The 25,221-nt window shown below is 41.9% G+C and overlaps 1 protein-coding gene across 3 annotated transcripts in view; it reads left to right on the top strand.

Moving 5' to 3' along the window:
* The first annotated feature begins 239 nt into the window (after positions 1 to 239).
* Positions 240 to 25,221, top strand: part of IL1RAP (interleukin 1 receptor accessory protein) — a 121,148-nt gene continuing 96,166 nt past the window's right edge. For all 3 annotated transcript variants that reach the window (XM_031453282.2, XM_010990111.3, XM_010990113.3), the window contains exon 1: positions 240 to 470. The gene's annotated coding sequence lies outside the window, so the exon portion shown is untranslated. The remainder of the gene's footprint in view (positions 471 to 25,221) is intronic.

The raw sequence follows: 25,221 nt of genomic DNA on the forward strand, positions 1-25,221 counted from the left end.
CATCTGCCCGGAGCGCCGGGCAGCGCGCCGAGCTGCCGGTCCCGCGCTCTCCCTCCCTGCGCGCCCCAGCCGGCCCAGGCGGAGGCCGGGCGCCGAAGGGCCTAGCGCGGCCTCGGGGCGGCGGGCGGCGGGCCCGGCGCGGCTCCTCCTCGCCGCGGGCGGGGCTGCTCTCGGTGCCGCCCCGCGGCCTCGGCTCTGGGAAGCTCTGAGAGCGGGCGGCTGGCGAGAGCCGAGGCGGCGGGAGGAGCCGGACCCGCGTGGCGGCGGCCAATCGCGCCGCGCCGGGGGAGGAGCCCCAAAGGGGGAAAAAAGAAAGTGCGGCGGAAAGTAAGAGGCTCACTGCGGGAAGACTGGCCGGATCGGGGTCCCCGGAGCTCCGCTTTGGCCAGGCGCACCGAAAGAAGCAGTGCTGGGCGATCCGGCACCCATCCCCACTGCCTTCGCTGCCCCCGCGCTGCTTCCCAAGAAAGGTGAGTCTCTCACGGCGATGAGGGCTCGGGGGATCACCGATCTACAGAATCTCAGGGTGGAAAGATTCTTACAGATCGTCTCCTTCAACCCTGTTTTCCAGAAGGGCAAACTGAGGCACAGAGAGAGGCAGCGGCTGGGATAGATCAGCTAGTTTGTGCTGTGGCCAGGACTCGAACCCACTGTCCAGAGCCCCATCTTTGTAGGCATTTAAGTAACGCGGTCTTGGGATGGCTGCGCGTAGCTGTACCCCTCTCCCAGCTCTTTAAAGGATTTACCCTGCTAGACCCGCGCCTTGGTTTCTCCAGAGTGCTGCTGTGAACGGTGAGGATAGAAGGGGGCAGTGTGTCCCAGCGTGCCCACTGGGTATCACGTCCATTCCGGCCTGGACCTGTGGCAGCCTGGGTACAGACTGCTTGCAGCTTCTCTCTCTCTTCCCCTGACCTGTTTTCTCAGAAAGATGCCCCGCCGAGGGTGTCCATCAGACTCTTGGTGGAGTCGCTGGAGAGGTGAGGGACGCGTGGGCGCCAGTCATCTCGTGCGGTACAGTGATCTTTCTAGCCCCGGAGAAGCAATCCAGTCTATCTCCCACAGGTCTGCCAGCCCTGGCGGTCCTGTGGGAGACAGGATGCTTCTCATACAGGACTGGGTGACCTCCCGCAGCCATAGCTCCTCTCGCTTCTAAGTCCTGGGAGAGAACAAGGAAGCTGAGTTAAAGAGAAAAATCACAAACATAAAAGCAAACTTCTGTCGTTTCCTTTAAGAGACAGTCCCCAGCCTTCCTTGCCTCCACCCCCTAGTTGTGAAATTGTGAAACTGGGCGCTGCTCCGCAGAGCTCAGGTTAGCTCCCGGCTGAGGAGGAGGATTTACCTGGCTTTGACTCCAGCTCTTCTGCACATTATCTATGTGAACTTGGGCAAGTTATCCAATTTTTCTGATACTCCGGTGTTTTTTTTTTTTTCTCCCCAGCAGTACAATGGAGATTCTAATGGTCACAAGTCCTTAAGGCACTTGGGAGGATGAAATGGGTAACAAATAACACGGTTAGCACATTGCCTGTTCTGACACATGGCCAGTTTGACACTGATGACAACAATTGTAAACATTACTACGCAGTAACCCTGGAGACAGTGGGTTCTTAGAAGGCTGGTTTTTCAGATAGAGTGACTTTTTTTTTTTTAATCTGAATGTTGTGGTGTTTCCTTCTTTGGAGTTTGCATAGCTCTTTTATAGTGTTTTCTGAATGCCCTCTACATGTGACTTTGATCATAGATGCTTGACTTGGAATATAAAATGTTTCTCAGTGATGCTAGTCCCTGACAAGCCTCAGGAAGCCTCAGGTCTGTGAAACTTTGATCTGAGGCATCCTTTGTTGGCAAAAAGGGTCTTGAGTTTGATGAGCGGTAGGTAGTAAGGCAGGAGGAGAAGTTGGAAGTTCCATCTATGTTGCAGAATGTTCGAAGCCTTTTATTCCTGCTGTCTCAGTTTAGACAAGCAGATTTATATTTTTCAGCTAGTATAGGAAAACAATAAGATCCCCATGTATTTTTTTGGTTTATACAGTGATGCTGCTAAATTCAGTCCCTTCTGGATACAAACTTACCTTTTTTAAACATAAATATTCACATGTGGCCACACTAGTCTTCTTTTATTATTGGTATTATTGGTATTTTAAAATGCACTAGTGTCCCTTATATTCCTCCATCCAGCTGGTAACAATTGATTTTATTCTGATTGACTTCATACAATTATTTATTATTATCTCCTGGCTATGCCATAAGTCCCTGAACTGAGCATCCAATATTTATAGTTAGCTGCCTGCTTCACAGTCCATCCCATATGCCTGTGATGCTGATGTATGCAGGACGGAGGTGTGATACATCTTGAGGAAAGGGAGGTGTTCGGTGGTACCCTCTTAGGTCCCTCCCGCACCAGGCATTTGCAGAGGATGGGATCATTTGCTTCCGTCAGCCTGTTCCATGTGCATGCATTGTGATGAGCTGGCCAGGATACATCTGAACACATGCCTGAGAGACTGTGGGGAAAAGGAAATTGTTCAAAATAAGGTCGGAACAAGGGAATGGGAAAATGAAAGCTAATTCCTTTTAGTTCTGGTTCTTTAAGGAAAGACTATTCAGTTATACCTTTCTTCCTTATTGAGATTATATATTACATATATAGAGAGAGAAAGAGTGAGAGAGAACTTTAAAATGTCCACAGTGTATTTAATACATATTATTTTCCTTGTTACCTGCAATAGCCTTGAAAGAAGGACATGGTGGGCATATTAATAGTGGAAGGATAATATAATGATATGATGAAGTATGGAAAAAAATTATTTTGTGGTCAAATTCAAATTCCAGCTCTGTTTCCTACATAGACGGGTAATAGTAAGCAATTTATTTCACCACTTAGAGTTTCCATTTGATCCAATTCTAAAGTGAAAAAGATACTTACCCTGAGGATTCATGTGAGGATTAAGTTAAGTGGAATAATGTAAAATGCATGTAGTGAGTAGGTTGATAGCTCTTCCTTAGCTAATCTCAGTTTATTGAGAAGAAAATTGAATGAGAGTCAGAGAAATGAGAGGGTGCCAAGGGTCACGTGGTTAGTAAGTTTCACCCTTGGGAATATGGTTCACACATTTTGACTTCTAGTTAAGGGCTTTTCCCATCACACTCGGTCATCTCTCCAATGAGATCTTTAACAATGTACTTCAGTTGTTAGGCTGATTTTATCTGTTTGGTGATTGCAGGGTATCCTTTCTGTCCCAAAGAGGGTATTTCTTTGGTAGCAAACTATGCTCTGTAGAGTTCAGTGGGGCCAGCCCTCAGGGGAGGTAGTTTCAAAGCAGTGATCTCCCAGGGCAGCCTTCCCACTCTCCTGCATTTGAGGTAATGCACCTTCAATTCCTAGGAGGAGGCGTATGATGAAGACATAAAGTTCAGAATTATGTCATATTTTTCTTCCTGTTCTGAGTGGTTCCTTCCCTCTGCCATCCTCATGCTAATACTCAGGGTATTAAGATGATTGAGGAATAAATGTCATGAGTGACCACAGTATTTTTCTCTTCTTTTACCAATTCCGAGGGTAAAGGATGGAATATCGAGAGCAGTATGCAGATACAGCATTTGCAGAAAAGACCACTGCTCACTGGCAAGGCTGACCACTGGTCTGGAGTTTCAGTCCTCTCTGTGGAAACCGGTGGCTGCAGGCTTATGAAGGAAAATGAACAGATCTGTTTCCAGCCCAGGCAATGGGGCCATTTATCTGTTGAGGCTCCCCACAAGCCATCAGATTTCTCTGCTTCGCAGCAAGCAGACAGGCTGGCAGATACAGTTTGGGGAGAAACATTTTGCTCCTTGCTTTTGGCACTTGAAAGCATATGTTTGCTTTTGCCAAAAAGTAGGCAGTCAGCATCACCTTACCTGGCGCAGTTAGAAAAGCAGAATGTAGCTGGAGAAAATCAGAGGGAGAGGTAGGAAAAAAAAAAGGTTACCTCCAACATACACACAGTTTCATTTGTTGCTCAACCTTGTCAGGCTTTTGCTGGTGACACAGATGTAGGATCTGGTGAGTCACTTGTGCCTTGCCCATGAAATATGAAAGAGAGCCACCTACCGTGATCTTCGCCCATTTTGGAAATTGTTCTGTGGGAGAAATAAAAACCCCAAAGAACAGGAAGGCTACAGAACATTTGGTATCTGATATTTTGGGGGATTAAATCAGGTTAGCTACTCATTTCCTTTTTTTTTTCTCTCCTTCTTTGAAAGTGAGAAGGCATGGTTTACCCTGCCGGGGTTGGAGGAGACCTTGTGGCCTAACTGTGTTCCGACTAGCTCTCACAGCTGTGACAGTGTGGAGTCTCAGCGTCTGGCGGTACCTGAGGCAAGGTGTCACCCTGACATGGGCCTCAGTCTCCTTGACTGGGGAACAGGAACACTGGCACCTACCTAGAAGCTCCTGTCTCCTTCTCAGCCCCTTACTCATAGGAGGCATTTCAGAAACAGGAATTCTTTCTTCTGCCATCAGTTCTTTCGATTTATGAGTTTTGTTCAGTTGTAAAAATCAAAATTTAATAGTGACCCTTTTGCTGAACTCCATTGTGGCTCCTACTGAGTGCCTAGAGCATCTCGTTCAGTCCTTGCAGTCATCCTGGTTTGTTTTTTTTTGAGGCAACTGAGTCTCAGCGAGGTTGAATAGCAGGACCTTGTCACGTAGCACAAAGCAAGTACTGATGCTGGGATGCCTTTCTGCCTGTCATTTCAGAGCTAGGAGGGACCTGACCTTGTGCAGGTCCTGCCGATCTGATTCTGGCATCACCCTGCCTTGTCAGTGGAGAGTCTCTCTGCTTTGGGGCCTGAATGTGAAGGGGCTTCTCTAGTTGATCTCGAAGCTTCCTCCACTACAATACATTGTTATTTTTGTTTAAGATTCCTTTCAACTCTGAAATCCCATCACCACATCTCTTTGTAAAAGTCAAGGCTAAAAAGGGAAAGGAGAATAAAAAGAAAATACCCTGATTGTTTCATGCCAAGAAATCTATTTTCTGGTCAAACAGAGGAGGACGAGGGAAATCAGCATTCACTGGTGCATGTACTTCTGTCATTTCATTTAAGCATAAAAATAACTCTCAGATACATATTATTGCCTGCCTTTTACAGATGAAAGAACTGAGGCTCCAAGAGACTTAGAGAATTGCCCACAGTTATCCAATTAGTGAGAATTAGAATGAGTGTGTTCCTGAGCACAAAGTTGTTTGGTCTACTGGACCACGTTTAACTAGACACCACACTGTCAGACCTGAGGACGAGAATAACTAGATTCATGACTGTCCCCTCCCTGTATCCTCACACCACACCACCTCAGCTGCTTCTCCTTTCCCCCCTCTTACCCTCCCAAACCTGCTACTCAAATCCTTTCTTGATTCTTCCCAATCTTTGGGATCCCTTTAAATGCTTATAACATCTTTCTATCTCTATTGTGATTTTTAAATATATACATGTATGTATATCTTTTAAACTGTGGACCAATAATTTGCCCCTTTGTGTTCTTGTCCAAGTCCCTAATTAGCGCCTAAACACCTGAGGGCACGGTGCCCTATACATAAGAGATGCAGACTCAAACAGATGAGGGATTCATGCTGTGCCAGGGACACCCAGCACTGGCTTTCCAGTTTTCTCATACTTTATCATATCATGAATTATCTCAGAGGCCATCACTACAGAATAATAAGGTAACTTGATAATTTTTTTTTTAACTTTGTAGTCACAAAATCAGACAAATGATAAGGAGTCACAGACTCTACGGAGGTTAGACATCACTGGCTCAATGATGGAAAAAGACAGTTTTATCCTAATAATACAGGGCAGTTTGCAGCAAACACAGTGAAGGACGACACTGAAGTTCATGCTTACATATATTGACAGTACAGTTAATGTCAAGTGTCATAAATAAATTACCTGAAAGAAAATAGGAAGTTGCCAGGGAAGTGGGCAGCTGCTATGAGCTTCGATCTCAACTTCTAAAGGCGGTGAAGAATTCATACCAGGCTAGCTATTATTTAACATAATTGGACATAAGGACAGGTGACCTTTTATGTCTAGTTTATATCTAGGAGATGCCTGTGGTTTCTTCCTGTCTGGCACATAAGTTCATATGATTACACTATCTGCTTCTTTTCCCAATCAATGCTAAAGAAAGACAACAAAAAAGAGAGCCAGTCAGTTCTCTGATATCTGGAAATGTTCCTTTCATAGATAACATGGCTCCTTAAGCCAGTTGTGGTTAGATGCCATGGTGACCTGAAGCTGTGGCTGTGTGACATCGTGGGCTTTAGCATCAGACCAACATCCCTGGGTTTGACATTGGACAAGTTACTTGGTCTATCTCTACTTTATTCCCATCATCTGTAAAAAGAGTATAATAAAACCCATGTCATCCGGCATTTGGTAGGTATCAGATGCCCATACATTTGTCACGAGTCTGGCACGTGGGGATTTTAACTTTCATTGTGAATAACAACTGCAGTGATATTCAACTGCATGCCCAAATCAATAGTGGATTAGAAAGCGGAAGACCTAGGTTCAAGGTAACAGTTTTTGTTTATGCAGAACTTGAAGCCCTCAAAAGGCTCGTTATAGTCTATATACACATGCACACAAGCATTTTTTCTTTCTTACAATAATCTGAAGTAATCACGGCAAATATTGTCAACAACATTTTACATCCTGAGTCTAAAAGGTGAGATATTTGCTAAGGTCACACAGCCAGCAAATAACGGAGCTGGGACTTGGAGCCTAGCTTTCTAACTCTAAGGTTATGCTTTTTTCCTTCAGTCATTCAGCCCAACAGCCCTGGTACTGGTTAGTGTCTTTTTTTCCTTCTCTAAAAGTCCTTTTTCTCACCTCTAGGAGGAGGAATTTGAACAAGGTACTCTCTAAGGCACAGTGTTCTATGAATCTGTGCCTGTCCAGATGCCACATAAAACCAAGTAGATCTGGATTCTTCCTTCCACAGAGTCATCCACATGTCCTGGCACGTGGAGCATCATAAAACCCGGGTATCACGTAGCCTCCTGGCCTCAATGAGAATCACAAGTGAGCACTGCACTAGGAGTCAGATCTGTCAAGACACCTTCTGTGTCCTTAAGGATGTGGTTCGGACACATTCCCGCAACCTACACACTGTTCTCTCCCTTAGGATTCAGGTTTGGGGGTGGGAGGAGTTAACAGGCAGCTGAGTTAGGCACACTGACACTTATTGTTTGGGCAATGAAAAGAGAGCTTTTTTTTTTTTTTCTATAAAGCAAGCTCTGTATCCTCATTAATCACCATAATCTTCTACAGAGAAATAAAGGGATACAATATTTGGCTTTAATTTGGATTTGAGCATTATGAGTGCATATTTTCTACTTTCTTCTTTTGAGCTAATTTAGTGCCCGTGGAAGAAGCTTAGCTCTCACTGAAATAGGAGTTCTTTCAACCTAGAGAAACGATGGACACGAGAGTGGTAATACACACTAAATAGCACTTTTCTGGAAAATTAAACTTCAGTTTTCCAATTACAGTGTGAAACAATGGCAGGGGCTGGGGGCTGAATGGATAAAGTGGGTATGAAGTGAAAAGTGGGTTGGCTTTGGAGTCAGAGTTGGGTTTGAACCTTAAATGCGGCCTGCTTAGCCTGCCCAGACTTAGTTTCCTCATCTGTGAAATGGTCAGATGCACGCTCTGGCTGTCTCGTAGTTAGACGGATATGTACATCTTTATCTATGCCTATAGCGGTACATTTACTTATATTAGAGAGGTTAAAGTGAGGTTAAGTATAGTAAGTCCCTACACGTAAGGGCCCACCAGAAAGGCCCTAAATAAATATTCAGTCCTCCCTCTTCATTCAGCGCTGCTGTTTACTCCATAACCTTGCCCCTTTGTTGAGACTCAGATAAAACTCAGATGGAGAGAGGGGGTACGTCAAATAGATGCTTTACCTGGTCTGAGAAAATCTTATTCTTATTTTTTATTGAAGTGTAGTCAATTGACAATGTTAGTTTCTGGTGTACAGCAAAGCAATTCAGTTCTGCACGTACATATGTATTTTTTTCAGTTTCTTTTCCATTATGGCCCATTACGAGAAGTTGAATAGAGTTCCCTGTGCTGTACAGTAAGTCCTTGCTGCTTATCCACTTCACATATAGTGAAGTGTTTCCCCTTAGCAGTTGTCACCTTGTTAGCTTCCACAGACTATTTAATTAATAAGTTTAGCCTGTCTATTGTTTACTGTTTAGTTTGCCCCCACAAGAGTGTAAAATCCACAAGGGAAGGGACCTTGGTTTGGCTGACCGCTGCATTCCAGGTGCCTAAAATAATGTCCAGCAAATAACATCTGCCTGATTCTGAGTAAATGTTGAATAAATAAATGTATAGATGTTAGTATTATTTGTCCCCAAGGAGTAGAAAGAAATAGATGGAAATGAACAAAGAAATGAAGTCTATGTATATAACGTTGGAATACAAAATTGGTTTTATATATATGCACACACACACACATATATACACGTATACACATACATTTTTAGAATATTGAAATACAAATTTATATGTAGGTATACGTGTGTGTGTATATACATATATTTAGAAGTTGTCCAAAATTGCCTTGGAAAGCAGAGGTGTTGAGGTTACTCATTTTATTTATTTATTTATTTATTTATTTATTTATTTATTTATTTATTTATTTATGAAGTACCGTCAATTACGATGTGTCAGTTTCTGGTGCACAGCACAATGTCCCAGGCATGCATAGACATACATATATTTGTTTTCACATTTTTTTCATTAAAAGTTATTACAAGACATTGAACATAGTTCCCTGTGCTCTACAGCAGAAACTTTTTCTTAAATCTGTTTTTATATTTCTACATGAGGTTACTCATTTACATATGAGTAAACAGACGACAGACAAGTAAACAGAAGAAATACAAGTGACTTCAGGATAAGATGTAAGGGGCTGAGATGAAAACAATGACAACCACAGTGATGCTGGAGGGAAGTGGAGGAGGAGCAGTTTTAAATAGGGGGTTCGGGGTGGCGCCTCTGAGAAGGTGATGTCTGAGCTAAGAAAAAAGCCTGAGAAGGAGCCAGGATCGATCTGCTCCTGGTTGAGGTGACAGGGGCCATGTCAGGGGGAGAGAAGGTCTGGAAATAAGGTGCTGAGATAAGCAGGGGCTAGATCAGACTGGCCTTACAAGCCAAGGTAAGGAGCTGGGACTTTATACAAAATGCAGCAGGAAGTCACTGAAAGGACTGACGTAGGATGGTGACCAGGTCTGACATATTTGGAACCTTGAACAGACAGTGAAGGAAATGGAGGAATTTATTTATAAGATGAAGGGGTAAACTGTTCTGACCTCATGTAGGCACCTGAGAGCAGATGAGGAGACAGTTTGGCTTCACTGATGCGCCACTCGTAGCCTTCCTTTCCCATTAGCTTATCCTACAAAACAAAACAAAACAGGTTGAACAGGCAAACCCAGATTCCTTTTCTTTTTCTCCAACAATATCATTCTTTTTTCCAGATGCACTAAGTAACGGATGGAAATGTATGCACTGTTGTTCAGTTCAATTCAGCTGGAAAATTTACAGTTGTTGTGTAGGTGTTTTATGTAATCTGCCCCCCAAAACGTTGGATCTAGAGCTATTTCCTTACAAGATTTTAGGTACTAGTTTCTGAAATATGCTGTCCTGAAGAGTGAGCATGTGAAAGGCAAATTTAATTCCAGATAAGATCAGTTTCTTCTTTTTGGCTCTACAAGTCTAAAGGGTCCCTAACTCTTCTCTCAAGGAGTAGAACTCCTCCCTGAAATCTCTACCAACACATGCAACGTGCAGTCTCATACGTGATCGAAATAATAGAAGCCTTACAAACAGTAGCTTCCTCCGAAGCTTTATAATCACCATGTTACAGAGGAGAAAACCAAGACCAAGGTCGCAGAGTTAGTCAGCAGTAGAGTTACCGTTTGCGCTTGGGCGAGCTTCACCGCTATACCATTCTGCCCTTTGATTGTAAGAAGTGGCCCTGAATATTTTATGTGTCTCTCCTTGTCTGGCTTCATGGCGCCTCCTATGAAGGAATAGTTCAATAAGGGTACTGAATCAGTGAATGAATGGGTGACCTATTCTTTCAAATTGTAATAGTTCATAAGTAGATAGTGGTAACAATGTGGGTTTTAGGCTGAAACAACTTGGACAGGGTAATACTACTTAATACCTCTGGGATACGGTAAACTTACTTCACGTCTGTAAACCTGATCCTCCTTCGTGTTGTTGGCATAAGGGTATAGAATTGTTTTAGGATAAAATATGTAGGCACGGTGCCTACAACGTAATTAGTGCTCAGTCCATTTAAGCTGTTTTTATTATTTTTTGAACTAAAATAATCTCTCCGAACATGCTTCCACTTACACGTGCCCCAGTTTTTCAGTTGTGCGAATTTTATTGACATCCTTTAAAAAATCAAAGCCAAAGATCCAATCATGTAATCAGCGATGTTAATTTTGCTCCAGGACCCATTCTGCTACCTTGCCCTCAGCAGACACTCCTGTAAGTAGAAGGGCCAGTCCTGGGGAAGGACATGGGGGCAAAGGTGCCGTAGGACTGCCCTGCTTCTCTCCTCCAAACGTCTGACATACCTGCAGGCAGCACTTCTGACCCTGTCCATCATTCTCCCCAGCCAGGCCTGGCTTGCTGAAAAAATTCTTTTGTATTCCAATGATGGCCCCAGAGCATTCTGGGTGACAAAGGAAAAATAGCAGAAGACTTAAATTTTGCCCCCCCCCATAACACTTAATGAGGCTAATTCGCAGAGCTTGCCGGAAGTTTAGGACCTCTTGCTAATCATAATCGCTAATATTGATTCAGTGCTCCTTGTGTGCCAGGATCTGTGCTGAGCGCTTTATTTTCATTATCTCATTTAACCCTATTTCAAAACTATGTGAATTTTAAATTTTAGTTGTAAACCAGGGGGGAAAAATTAAAAAAAAAAAAACCTGCCACAGTTGCCTCCCTATGTGTGTTGGGGACTGTGATGATAGAAACAAATATTTCTTATGTGTGTTTTGTCACATTTTTCTTCCCAAGCAAATTGTGCATAGTTGTAACACCTTTAAGCGTCTCCAGGGACCTTCCCTGCTGTGAAGAGATGTTTGGCAGAGAAATCAGGCAAAGGTTGTGTGGGGAAGGCAAGTAGCTTCATTCTAGTTGACAGTTTATTTTACCCTGGAAGACTCTAGTAACAATGAACTCAGTCTTATTTTGTTGGTTGCATTTACTTGTTTCTTTGTGAGAAACCAATATTTAAAAGGTGTAATTTTTAATTTTTATTGTCCCACATCTCCCAAGTTTGATGATTTCCTTTGAGAAAAGTTACATACACATGTACAAACACACACACACACACACACATGCACACGCCCAACTACAGTGCCTGAGTCATAGCTGACACTCACTACATATTTGTTGAATAAATGTATGATAAAAAAAATTCTCTTTTTCTTTTTAAGAATGGGTGCCCCTTGGATTTTTTTGAATGGTGAAATTTCAATATGTAACTTTTTTTTTTAATATGTAACTTTCTTTAAGACTTTTGTTTTAAAATAATTTCAGGAGATTATTCTAAATTAGGTAGCATTACTTAAACTTGGTGATTCAGGACAGTTCATTAGAATGAACTGTAACTCCTTTAGAATTTATTAAGGTGAAATCATTTACCCATATACTCAGTGGCTCAGACTGGTATTTTAAATTTGTGTAATCTGATTTTCATAAATTTTTTGTCTTCTTTCTCTTTTCGTTGTTTGCTATTACTTCTAGCTTTCAGCGTGTCTTGTTCGAGCAGTTTTTCTCTCTTGTCCCCTTGTAATTAGCTGTTTCTGCTTTATTATAGACCAGAGAGCCAGCTAACGGGTTTTATTAGAACCAGATATATGGTAAGAATAAACAGCATTGGATTCAGACTGGAGAGGCTCTTTTCTAAGGGAAGAGAATGGAAGGGTAAAGTAACGATAGAAATAGTTTCCACGTAAGTGAGGCTACGCCACACACAGTCGCATTGGGTTTCCTTTACCTGTGTTATGAAAAACGGAGTGGTGGCGTGGCTAAGTCATTTACTCTTTTGGACACTAACCATTTTCAGAGAATCTTCTGTAGGCAAGACACTGGTGAGACTGGGAAATTAAAATGCAGTCGCACAAACCCAGCCCCTGAAGAATAAAAATGTCTAGATCGTTATGAAAGATGAGATGCACAGGGGTTTGTAAGACAACTTGTATGATATTCAGATTAGTCTAAGAGCATGTAACATAACTTTCAGATACGTGGTAAAATATTTTGGTGTTTCAAGGGAAGAGGCAACTGTGTCACTCCGGAAGGGGTTTTTGAGGAAGTGGTGTTTGAAGTGAATCTTGAAGTGATGGACAGACAGATTTTGGACACAGAGAAATTGGTGGAGAGGAGAGGCGTATGAGTTAGGGTCCAACCAGGAGAACAGAAATGATATGGATGAATGATATAGAATATGGAATTTATCGTAGGCATTAGTCTTACAATTGTGGGTGAAGCTGGTCAGTTAAAGCCTCATAAGGGGACAGTTGGGAGATCAACAAAAAAAGTCACTGAGGACCCTGAGAAGGAACTGGTGAAGAAGTCTGTTACCTCTGCTCGTGGTGGGCAGGCAGGCAGGAAGATAAGCTGATTGTGAAGTGGAAGAGAACAATTTGCAACCCATGGGGACAAACTGCCACCCTTAACTAACTCTCACTGCATCTGACCCTGACCATGTGGGTGGGCTGCAGAAGGAGCTGGTGCTCTTAGCCACGGAGCTTCATGCCTGCCTGGCCTCGGACATGGAGAAGTTGAAGGAGAAGATCTGGCAGGAGCTGAAGGAGCAGAAGGCCTGGCTGCTGCCCCCACCTCAGAGGTGAGCCAGCAGATCAGCGTGCATGAGATGCAGTGGTACCCAGGTGCCTAGACAGACCCTCCCAAAGCGATCGCTACTGCTTCACTTCTCCCACCCAGACCTCATGCAGATTTCCCTGGGACCAACCCTAACTCGGAACCATTTGGAGAAGGGGATTCTGGAAACCATCATTCCAGTTGAACTAAGACAATACAGTTAAAAACCACAAGTGATATAACAGATAAAGGGGACAGGATGAAAACATAAATGAGGGGAGGAAAGGAGACGCCTTGCTTGGAGAGAGCCCACTTGGACCAGGAGATGGTGTATGAGCACTGGAGTCATTGAAGATCAGACTTTAAAGAGGTGAGCAGAGGCTGTATTTTGAGGACCTTACCTATCCTGTTGAGGAATTTTTTGCTTAATCCTGTAAGGCAAGGAGAAGCATTGAATGTTCTTGAAGAAGGGAGGAACATTATCAGATCTGTGTTTTAGACAGGTCTGGCAGTGGGTGTCAAGGCACTGTAGCGTAGAAAGGGAATAGGTGGGGCAATTAATGAGCATTCTATTATAATTGTCCAAGCAAGAACATCTGAATTCCCAGAGCTCTCTTCTGCTCTCACCGAGGGAGGTGACTCAGAGTCATCACAAGAGGTTGCTCAGGACCATCCTGGGAATTAAAAAATGTTGGTGTACATTGCAAGGCAAAGTGATTCAACCTATGGCTAATGTTGTCAACTAATATCCTTATAGCATGCCTAGATCACTGTTCTTTAAAATCCCCTGATGCTTCTGCCTTTGGTATGTGAAGAGCACGAGAAACTGCGTATGTAATTGGAGCACTGACTGAGATGAAATTGGCATCGGCAGCCACATCAGTATCGTCTTAAGAGGAAGATCTTTTAAAAATAAATATTACTTATTTTGCTTAGTAAAATAATGCTTTTTGGTTTTACTTGGTGGTAATAGGAGTATTCCCATGTGTCAGTTCAATGCCTATCAGTCTGCAAATTACAAGTCCATTATCTCATTTGATTTGACAACAACTCTGCAAGGTCAGTTTGGTCTGAATTAGTGTAAGTGAGAAAACTGAAGCTGGGCGGTTGTGACAACCATCAAGGGCCCACTTTGCCCTCGATGATTCAAGAGCTCTCGCTGCAGATTCATGGATTCGGTGCACGCTTTTCATTTCACTCTGTGCACCACTGCCTTCTTGGGACACGTCTCCGGTTCTGCTGTGTCTCTGTTCTAAATCTGTCCATAGCTTTTGGACTTCGTTACCTTTAAGGTCTGTTTCCACCCAGAAGGCAGGCTCCTGGTAACCCAGGTGTTACAGCTCCAGCTGTCTGATTCCTCACCCTCTTGCAGGATTTTAACTGCCTTCCATCGGAGCACAGAACACTAAACACAGGATAAAGAGGAAAGCCTTCTGTCCAAGAGCACACATGAGCAGGTACCTTAACATCCCTGGGAGATCCACACATCTTTGAATAAGGCATTCCATTAAGTCTCCCCTGACAGCACTTCCAAGCACATACTCCTGAATGTTTAAAAATCCTAACTCCTGGCTTTCTACTTGTCAAAACACAGCAGAACTCACTTGCTTGTCTCGACTTATTGAAAACACACACTTACACCCAGTGCTGTATCACTGAGGCATCAACAGTGAACAGCAAGTGAATGCAAAACTTAGAACCTCCACTCAGTGCACCCCTGCAGTGGTTTTTCCTCCCAGAAGAAGCCCTCCGGCATATCCCGTTAGGATGACAACCTCAGGTCCTGTACGTTGGGGAGTCGAGGATTGTTGCTGTTATTAACGCAGCTCCCTGAAACATGGCTCAGGGGGCAGGAGGAGGCATATAGAAATCAAGGTTTCCTAGCTGCCGTTAAAAGGAGTACTTGTAATGGTTCTCTGAGAATCCTGCATCGTGGGGTCTAAGAATAAACCGCTGGCTTTGCAAATAGGCTAGGAAAGGATGTTCTGGTTTAGAGTCTGCCAAACCTGTCTCCACCTGGCTTTCCAAGTTCCAGTACAGTGTACTTTCTTCTGTAACATGCGGCTTCTCCTGCTTTGCTTCTTCCACGTGAGAACTGCCCTAATTTCTTTCTACCAAACATGTGGGTTTTCTGCTTCCTGAATTTGCTACAGTATTTAAGGGGAAGTTTGGGAGAACTGAAAGCTAGTCTTCTAGCAATAAACAAATAATAGCTAAGAAATTGAAGTTCTTACTATGGGCTAGGTGTCATAAAGTTCTCTCGCACGATCCTCAGACCTCATTCCTTGAGGTGTTTCCCTCACCCTGTTCACCAACTTGGAAACCGAGACTCAGTGCGGTTAAGAAGCTTGCACAGCTACAGAGGATTCGCTTCCAGGCCTGTGTGATGCAAAGCCCGTGCTGAAACCCTGTGCTTTGCTTCAGTGTGCTGCGGGGTACCATCTGTCCCAAGGCCCCATCCCCCTGCTTACACACGTATGAGCATCTTGTAAACAATGCTCTGCTCTGCCTGATGGCTCCCTAGAAACCTAGCTTGGGTGAGCTAGCTCACTGGTCACTTATGGCTTCCTACTCTCCTTTTTCAGTCTAGGAGGCTTAAGGCTTAAGGCCCAGACAGCAGAGGAGGTGCCATAACCAACTGATGTCAGTTCTTCCTGTTTTAATGGCATTTTCATTTCCTCAGTATGCTTTGGGGTTTGGAGAGGCAGGTAGGGGACCAGGCACCTTCCAAACACCCTAGTCTCCTGTTTTTGACAGTGAGCTCTAGGGAGACATGGAAATGATGCATTTAAATACTGGAACCACTGGGTTAAACGTCCAGAGGTGTCCGTAGAAGAGACATGGCTCCAGAGACCTCAACCAGGACAAGTAGGTAGAAATTCCAGGGGATCCAAATCCTACTTGACATAATGAGATACTTGTTACACTTCAGTCATATGGAAACTAAACTGATAGTGATGTCACCATTCCTAGAGATATTTAGAGAGCCTCCTACCCCCATCCACTTGGCAAGGATGTTCCAGAGAGAAGTGAGTATCGGAAAAAAGAAGTTTGAATAAAAATGACATTTGAGGGCCTTTCCGGCCTCGAGGTTCTGTCTTGAATTCACTGAAGAAACTATATCTCGGGAATAAAGGTTTCCCCTTGTTATAATTGACACCAACTAGTGATATCGCCTCCTCCCTCCCCACTGTGTTTCCCCCATCTGAACAACTACTCGATTTAAGAAGGGGACTCAGGATGAGGAAGGATGTGGTTTCTTCCCGCTTGGCAGCACTCCGGGTCAGAATGGAAGACTTGTATCTGGGCCTGGCACGGATCCGTCGGGCCCTCTTACCAGCCCGGTCGTGTCTGTGACCAGAGCACGTGGGAGGTGCACATCCGTGTAGAAAAACCTCCCTCTGGCTGCCAGCTCTGGATTTTTTTTTTTTTTTTAATTACTAATGAATGGAGTCTTGCCCAGGGCAGACCTCTTGGAGGAATGAAGACACGCCCTGAAACAAGCCCGGGTCAGACCAGACTCGCATCCCCTGCAAAATACTCCCTCTGCACTTGGCAGCATGTGAGGAGTGTCTTTGAGAGCAGTCTCTTCTCACCCGATCAAAGGAGAGCCGCTCGCAAGACAGGATGTCAAAAGGGCAAAGCTCCTTTTTTTTCTTCTTTTTTTTTTCTTTCCCTGTTTTTTTTTAATTGGCTTACTACTAATCTGAAAGCTGTGCTGTTCAAGAATGATAATCCTTTGATGTGATGTCAGACTTGAGACATTTCCTCGGTTCTTGAAGGAAGGAGTGCTAAAATGATAGAAAATGTCCAGCAATTGATTAACAGCTTTGGTTTCAAAGAGTAAGCGTTACCCAGACTGGCGGTACTGCATGTAAGAACAGACAATGCCTTTGAATGAGATACGGTGATCTTTCCCCGCAGGACTGACCAAGACTTTACCCATCTCCAACTCAGTTCATTTGTTTGTTTGTTTGTTTGTGTGTTTGTTTAAATGAAATGGTATAACCAAGTATGCTTTGCTCAAATCTGTCGCGTTTGGGTAGTTCAACCTGGGAAGTCCTATTCCTTACAGGGACACTTCAGGAACTCACAGCTGCCGCCTGTCAGGTCAGCCCCACTGTCCCCAGAAATCAACATGTTTAAATTGTCATAGCTTCAAGGATTCCTTTAGGGGTCTGGCCCAACACGGCCCGGGGGTACTTTGGCCAAGATTTCACGTACCTGCCATTCATCTTCACGAAGTCCTGGGAAGAGAACAGCGGCTTTGGCTGTCCTGGCAGCTGGCTCAGGGCTCCCGCGCCCAAGTAGCCGTCTTCCCTTGACTCAGGACCATTGCTTATTTAAACGTGGCTCTTTCCTGGGCTGTAAATTGCGTGTTATTTTTAGGGGACAGTTATATTTCTTAGTAGCTGTTCAGAGTTGGGAAGCAGCCTGGCTTCACCAGAGAAAAGCTTGACCTGGGAATCAAAAGCCCCCGTTTCACATTTTTGCCAGGAAGCCATTGACCTCGTGAACGTCACCTCTCCCTCCGAGGCTCCTGCTTTCTGAGCAGTATCCCAAATAACATTATTTGACTTCTGAGCCTTTGCTGATTTTCTAGAGGTCATCTTGATGAGAAGGTAGATAAAGAGGGGAGAGAATTAAAAAAAAAAAAAAAACAGCCAAGTGGAGATTAAGTCTTAGGAAACTATGTCCTCTGTTTTAAATAGAGGAAGGCTTTGTTGCAACAAGCTTTTCCTGCAAATATATGAAATTCTGTCTGTGTTGTATAATACAGGGTATTCGGATTTCCCCTATGTGTCTTATTTCTCTTTGCTAAGACCTGACTAGGAACATGAATCACAGCCATGAGGAAGTTTAGAAATTACCAAGTTTAATTCATTCATTTTACACGTAACAACCTTAAGGCCCTTATCCAGACTTACACAGAGCCTTGAACTCAGATCTCCTGCCTTCTTGGGCAACTCTCTTTCAAAAGCATTACCTATTCAGTTTATTTAGCAATGATGAGTCTTTAGAGGAAGAATCAGGCCAGATTCTCAAAGCTGATTGCCTCTAAACAATAGGTTGGTGACTAGAAGAACATACTAGCAAGATCTGATTTATGTGTATGCGTTATTTTCTCCATGATAAATGTTTTGGACGTAAGTGCCCTTTCGTGTAGCTATCTTTTTGGCCAACATATAACACCCTTCTTTCTCTTAGGTTGAGAAGGTCTCTTTTCCAAGGAAAACCATGCCTTATAACTCATTCCCAGTTCCCCGCCAGGGCCACTCACCTTCACAATTCTGATTACAGCATTTCCTAAGGTAAAACCTCAGCTCGCTGAAAACACTCAGTTCTTTCAGGGATGTAGAGCGTTAGGAAAAGTTAAGATTTCAATTCCTTACAATTTTGTACTCATGGCGTAGCCACAAACAAAGGATAAGATTCAACCTGTCCTGAACTATGGCTCTGATTGTTTCCAACAACCAACTGACCTTGGATCAATCCTGTGCTTTTATTTTTCTGAGTGAGGAGGTTGGCCCAAGGCCTTCGGCAGGTCTTCTGTGATCAAGGATCTTGTAACTGGTTTAATAGTGTGTCTTCCTAAAGTGTATTCCATACCACACAGCTATCTTGTAGTGAGAATCCTGAGAAATTATACCTTTAATTAATAATGCAGAGCCATCACTGTGAGCATCAATTATTTTTTACTGTGCATAATGATGTCCCCAGGACCTACTAAAATATGTAGGACTCCAACACTACAGAGTCCCAGACCTCCAGATCACTGTTTTCTATTTTTCTTTTTGCTCTTTAGTTTTCTTGTTTGCTTTTAATAGCTCAGCTTTCCCACTGCCATCAGCATGCCTACTCATAAAAGCCTTGCCTTTCATCCCGATTTGCTACTCTCTGTGCTTTGGCATGAAGACTCAGATAACCAAGTTGCTAGAATGAGGAGCTGAGGGGTATACTATAAGCAAAGTTGATTAATTTTGTTTAGGTTGATGCAGAACTCACTCTGGTTGCTGCTTAGAGCACTGATTTTTGGCTACTGGGTATTTGCTTGATGATTGACACAGTCTAGTAGTTGCATTACCAACTGCTGAGGTGTAACTATATGCCTTTGATTCTGTGTGTTTTTTGTTTTCTTCTCTTTTAAATGTTACACTTCTTAACCACTAGAATCACTTCAGATTTTACTGTGGTCTTCTCAGTTGATGCTATGGACCCTGTGGATTTTTAAATTAATACTAGAATCACTATAAGCCTAAGTGCAGTATGAAAAGAGCACATTTTCGAAAATAATCAAAATGTCATCAATAGGGAAATGGTTAAACACACTGGTATAGCTGGACAATGGAATTGTATTTAGCCATTAAAAGGAATGAAGTATAATTTTATGAACTGATCTGGAAAAATGTGCATGATATATCGTTAAATAAAAGAAGCAATTTGTAGACCAACACATGATTCAATTTTTATAAAAAAGAAAAAGAAAACAATTATACATGACAACATAGAAAAATCTGAATTAATAGTTACATTTGGTTATGTTGGCAGTGGGGTTAATGAAGGCTGAAAAGAGAGGAGAAGGGGACATAATCTTTTTACTTCCTACCTAATATATTTTTTTAAAGGGGTATGATAGGATTGTAGGTAATCACCCTAGTGTCTTATTATGAAAATTTAACAGCATACAGCAAAGTTGAAAATGTGCTAAAGGAAACACCCATATAAGCACTACCTGGATTCCACCTTTAGCATCGTATGCCTGCTTTATCACTTATCTATCCATGTTTGTACCTCTAGGTGATATTTATATTTTTCAGTATTTTCAGACTTATTTAAAGAATTCACCTGGAGCCTCCTGCTAAATGAAACTCATAGCTTATCCCAAAGAGCTAGAATGCCATATTCACAGATTTTGCTGGTTTGGACAGACACTGAAACAAACACTGATAGAGGATTTATTAGACCTCCTTACCTTAATTATCTTACACACCTTTTGTCTTCTTCGTTTATTATTAATGATGTTGGCAGAGGAGGCAATGAGCTTTTCCATTAGGGTCTGGCCACTTCCTTGAATTTCCTAGGCGTCCTTTGAGCTCCTCCATCCTCTGTTACCACGCGTTGACACTGTGCTGTGCCTTTCCACGTAGACAGCTGTGCAAACCCTGTACACTCTGATAGCCTCATTTGGCTCTCTTTTCCAATATATCACATTTTGAAATGTTTCTGGAAATTACCAGGTTTTGAGAATAAATGCAAATTATTTGTGATTCGCCTGAGCCACTGCTTGATTTTGTGGTTCTGAATGCCAGACCCTGTAAGAAGCTTGGGACAGACCATATTTTGTTTTGGTCCTACACAGATTCATTTGAAGAATGTTTTCAAATAAATTCAGCTGAGAATGGGCTGTGATTTGCAGAGAGGCAGTTATTTTAAAGAACAATAATGATTTGGGTACTTAGTTATAAATACAAAAATGTGGACTATGAATAACTCTGGACCAGACCTAATTTCTTGGATGTTTCATTCTGCATACTTTACTTTGACAGCTGCAATTTGCCTACCTTGTTGGTGAGCATATGTACTTCCCCCCCTGACAAAAAGGGAGTCACATTCATATAAGATCTCCATCATTTCTCTCTGGCTTGCCATTCTAGGCCTGTTTCCCATAATTCCTTGTCTGCTCCCCTGCAGATTACATTCTGGTCTTACCAGATTTATTTTGCATTTTTCTAAGTAGTTCATGCACTTTTCTGCTTTCACAACGTTACTCAACTTATTTTAATATTATTATTTTTGCAATTCCTTCTTATTTTTCCTTCCTTTCCTTCCTCTTTACTTACCCACTCTTCTCTGTGTGATCTCTCTGGTCCTCACCACCTACACAGACATACACAACTATTATCTCTGCATCTCTAACTGTTTAAATGCAGGGTCTTCTTTCTGAAGCTTCTCCACTCCTGTGGGCTAGAGGGAATCACTTCTAAACTTCACATTTCCATAGCCTTTTATTTACACTTTATCATTTAGGCTGTTGCTTCTCAGTTTATGATCTGTGAAGCAGCAGCTAGAGCAGCCTCTGGGGGTGGACTAGAAAGAGAATCTTGAGTCCTGTCCTAGACTGGATGAATGAGAATCTCCGTTTTACATAGATCTCCAGGTCATCCTGACACACTACTATTTGAGAAACAGCATCTTAGGACAGATAACCTAGCTTTGCCTTTCACTCGATTGCTTTTGGGTCATGGATCCTGATAGACCGTGTCTTGTGATCAGGGACTGTGTCTTTTCCTCTTTCATCTGCGGGGCACGGTGGATGGTTTTGCACTCAGTAGAGGCCTTTCAGTGTGTGTGGTTGAATAAAAGCCTATTCTTTCAATGAGGAGGTTATATGAGGGAAATACGTGGATGCAGGGTATTTTCATGATTCTTGTCAGCAAACTATCTTTCAGACTTTCTCATTCCTGTCATTGCTATGGCTAGGTTGGGTTTTACAGTCCCTGGTCCAAAAGAGCTTATCCCATTATCAAATCTGTTTTCTCCTCCCACTTCTTTGAGAAGTGTCACAATGACTTGGGGCATTGGAGCTTGCAGAAGCTCATGTGAATTCACTGTCCAGGGGATTGCATTTAAGGCACAGAGAAACACTTTGTATACATATTTTATTAATAGAGTTGCATCTGTACAGCTGACATAATTGTATATTTGTTTCAAGAATTGGAAGGCTGATCACAAATCAGAGTAAGCTCCAGTATCAGATTTTGGTGCATCTGATCTCAGGAAAATGATGTTTTAGTTGATTATATTTGCTTTTTGAAAATTTGAAAAGGGAGAAGCTTTATAATTTTAAAGAATTTTTTCTATCTTCTGTTGTAGATTCTTTTCAGATTCTTTCTCCCACCATCTCCATCTTTCATACTTTCCCTGGAGTTATTATTTTTATTATTGTCTGTTCCTTCTGTCATCTCTTCTGGTCACAATATGTTTGTTTTGTAGTTTTCCTAGTCATTCCACTCATCATTCCCATCCTCAAAACCTCTGAATTGTATAACTCTGATGATGCCGCTGAACCTTCACAAAAATGCTGAGTGTAATTAATAAAATTACAATTAACATAAATGAATAAAATAAGTAAATCAAATAGAATAAGTAAATCAAATAAAACAATAAATATGCAAATAATAGCATAATTAAAATAAACATAATAAAATAAATACAAATAATTATAATAAAGTAAATATAGATAATATGACTATAAATTAAATAAAATAAAATTAAGTAAAAATCAAATAAATAAATAACCAAACAGTAGATTTTTTGACCTACGTAAGAATAAGCCCAGTGGATACTTGCTTTTTTTCTTGTTATTAAAAACACATCTTGAGTACGTCATGCCTGTTAAATCCATTTCATTTAGATTATAAAACTAAAATTGTTTGAATACTTCTTTTTACTTATATTCATTCAGTAATTTATTTAGGGGATATTTTCTAAGTCTGTTCTCTCCTTGTGGCATTGTAATGAATACAAAAATGAATTATAAAAGACAAAATAAAACCTGTTTTTCCTTCAAGACTTTAAAGTGCTCACAATAAATAAGAGATAAGAAATGTTTAGGAATAACCATAATACAACGTAGAAGAGGGTAAATACTAACAAATGCTTAACAAAATTGTCATAGAATTTTTGTTTAGAGAAATCCCGGAGGTACTGGATATGCAGAAAGAGCAGAAAGTTGATTAGACCATTGAGGGACTAGTCTCTATGAATTATGATTACTGTTATCCACATTCGTATTCTCATTCTGTCTCTCTCTTTTCTTTTTATCTCACTGTCTCCTTCCATCCCTCTCTTATCTCCTCCCCCTTCCTTAAGGCTTCTGTTTAACTTTCATCCTTTTTTTCCTTCAATTTTTATCTTTGGTGGACCAGTATTTTCATGATGTCCATTATGAAGCTGACATCCTCAAAAGGCACAAAGTTCTTTTTTTAGAAGTCATTCTGTGACCTCCTTTCATGAGCCTGTCTACAGGGAAATTTCTACCTGTCTTGGATGTAGAATTAACCATTTATTTGTTTTCATAGATATCAATACTTACTTGTTATTTTAAAATTTCTTTTGCTTTTTCTTCCAGAAGTTCATTTGGCCCTTTCTTCTGGTTTTCCTGCCAGTTTGTAATAACAAAAATTAGTCTTTCTCATGTGTGTCTGCGCTTTAGGTTTCCCCCCTTATTTTAGTGAAAATTATACATTATGGGTTGTGAACGAAAAATACCGCAAACCATATCAGTAAGCTAAGAATGCTGAAACCATCAAGTCATCAACTGCCGTCACCCCCCCCCCCCCCCCCGTGAAGACAAGCCTGCAGTCCGGCCTCTGCAGCCACTCACAATGGTGCACCCTGAGGGGACTCAGAATAATAGAGGACAAGATACTGGCCCTAGATAGCTAGGTGCTTGTCAAAGGAATGAATTCAATGAGCCCAAATGTTTGCTTCCTCCCATACATAGAAAAGCACTCAATTCTTTAACTTGAGATGCCTGGTTTTCTTTAGTTAACAAGTAATCTTTTAATGTTCCAACTACCTGGCTTTGTTGTAAAGCTCCTATATATCCTAGCTCCTCCCCTACCTCTTGGGAGCCGTCCCTCAGAGCCATCTGAGAGGCTGTCATCCTGGCTCAAGTCATCCCGCCAACTTTCAGGCTGCGCATTTATTTCAGTCAACAGGGTTTAGGAGGTGTTGGGGGAATATAGTTAAAAACAAAACCTCTCAAGGTAGAAATCCTCTTCACAAAGGTAAGAGAGAAGGAAAACACTTTTATTATTCAATAAGCATTAAAATAGAATGTGATGAGAATCACAGGCAATCCACCAAGAGGCTGCAAAAACAGAAAGAAATCTCAAGCGGTCCACTGCATACATGTTTTCAAGACAAACGGTTAACTTGTTCTCAAGTAAGAGGACTTGGTAGCATCATTTCCAACATAGTTCATCCTGACATTACTTGGTAATGGAGGTGATCACCTGTGTTAGTAAATTGGCTTTAACCAAAAGGAAAACTTCTCATATCTTTCATTTTTAAAATTATGATTTATTGTAGTAAGAATACTTAACATAAGATGTACACTCTTGACGACAATTGACGCCTGCAGTGCAGTGTTGTTCGCTGTAGATGCGATATTGTACAGCAGATCTCCAGGGCTGATGCACCTCTTTCAACCAAAAAGCTTTATTCCCATTGATTACGAACTCCCATTTCCCCTTCCCCCAAGGCCATGACAACCGCTATGCCACTCTGGTTCTATGAATTTCACTATTTTAGATAACTCATTTATGTGGAATCATGCAGTATTTGTCTTTCTATGACCAGATTCTTTCACTTAGCACAATGTCCTCCAAGTTCACCCACGTTGTCACCTTTTGCAGAACTGCCTTCTTTTTTAAAGCTGAATGGGATTACATTGTATGTTTCTACAACATTTTCTTTATCCATTCATCTGTAGATGGACATTTAGTTTTTTTCCACATCTTGGCTATTGTGAATAAGGGGACTTAAGGTATCCTGATTTCAAATGTATCTCAATTTTTTTTTTTTTTTGGATCAATACCCAGAAGAGGGATTGCTGGGTCTGATGTGGAGTGGTTTTACGACTGAGCAAGGTTTCCACTGATGCTTCTGCTCTCTCACGACAAAGGGGAGGTAACACCCCTCCCTGTCTTGATGTTTGCATTTCAAAGAGATGCCTCCCCAGGCCTTTGAGAAAGAACTTCCTAGTAACAATTACTGGTTTTCTAAAGTAATGCTCTGACCAATAAAAGAAAAAAAAGGGAGAGAGAAGGAATTCATTCTCCTCCCTTCTGTTCAAAAAAGAGAAATAAAGCTTCTTATTTTTAATTTGTATTTGTTCTTAAATAGAGGCTAGGACATATTTTAGTATGTTAAGCTAATTCAGTTTAGAACGAAAGTGTTATTTTTTTCTGAGTTCGTGATCAACTAGAGATTCAGCTGAGGTTTTTCTTTAACCTTGCATAATAAATTATATACCTTCATAATGGAATCTGATTTGAAAATCCATTAGCATTTAAAACATTTTTATTTCCTATTATGGTAAAATAGACATCAAATTTACCATTTTAACCATTTTGAAAGTGTAGAGTTCTGTGGCATTAAGTACATTCACATTGTTGTGCAGCCATCACCACCACCCCTCTCCTGAACTTTTTAATCTTCCTCAACAGAAACTGTACCCTTTAAACACTGACTCCCTATTCCTTCCTCTCCCAGCCCCTGGCAACCACCATCATTAGCATT

The sequence above is a fragment of the Camelus dromedarius genome, chromosome 2 (assembly GCF_036321535.1).
Source record: "Camelus dromedarius isolate mCamDro1 chromosome 2, mCamDro1.pat, whole genome shotgun sequence".
NCBI lineage: Eukaryota > Metazoa > Chordata > Mammalia > Artiodactyla > Camelidae > Camelus > Camelus dromedarius.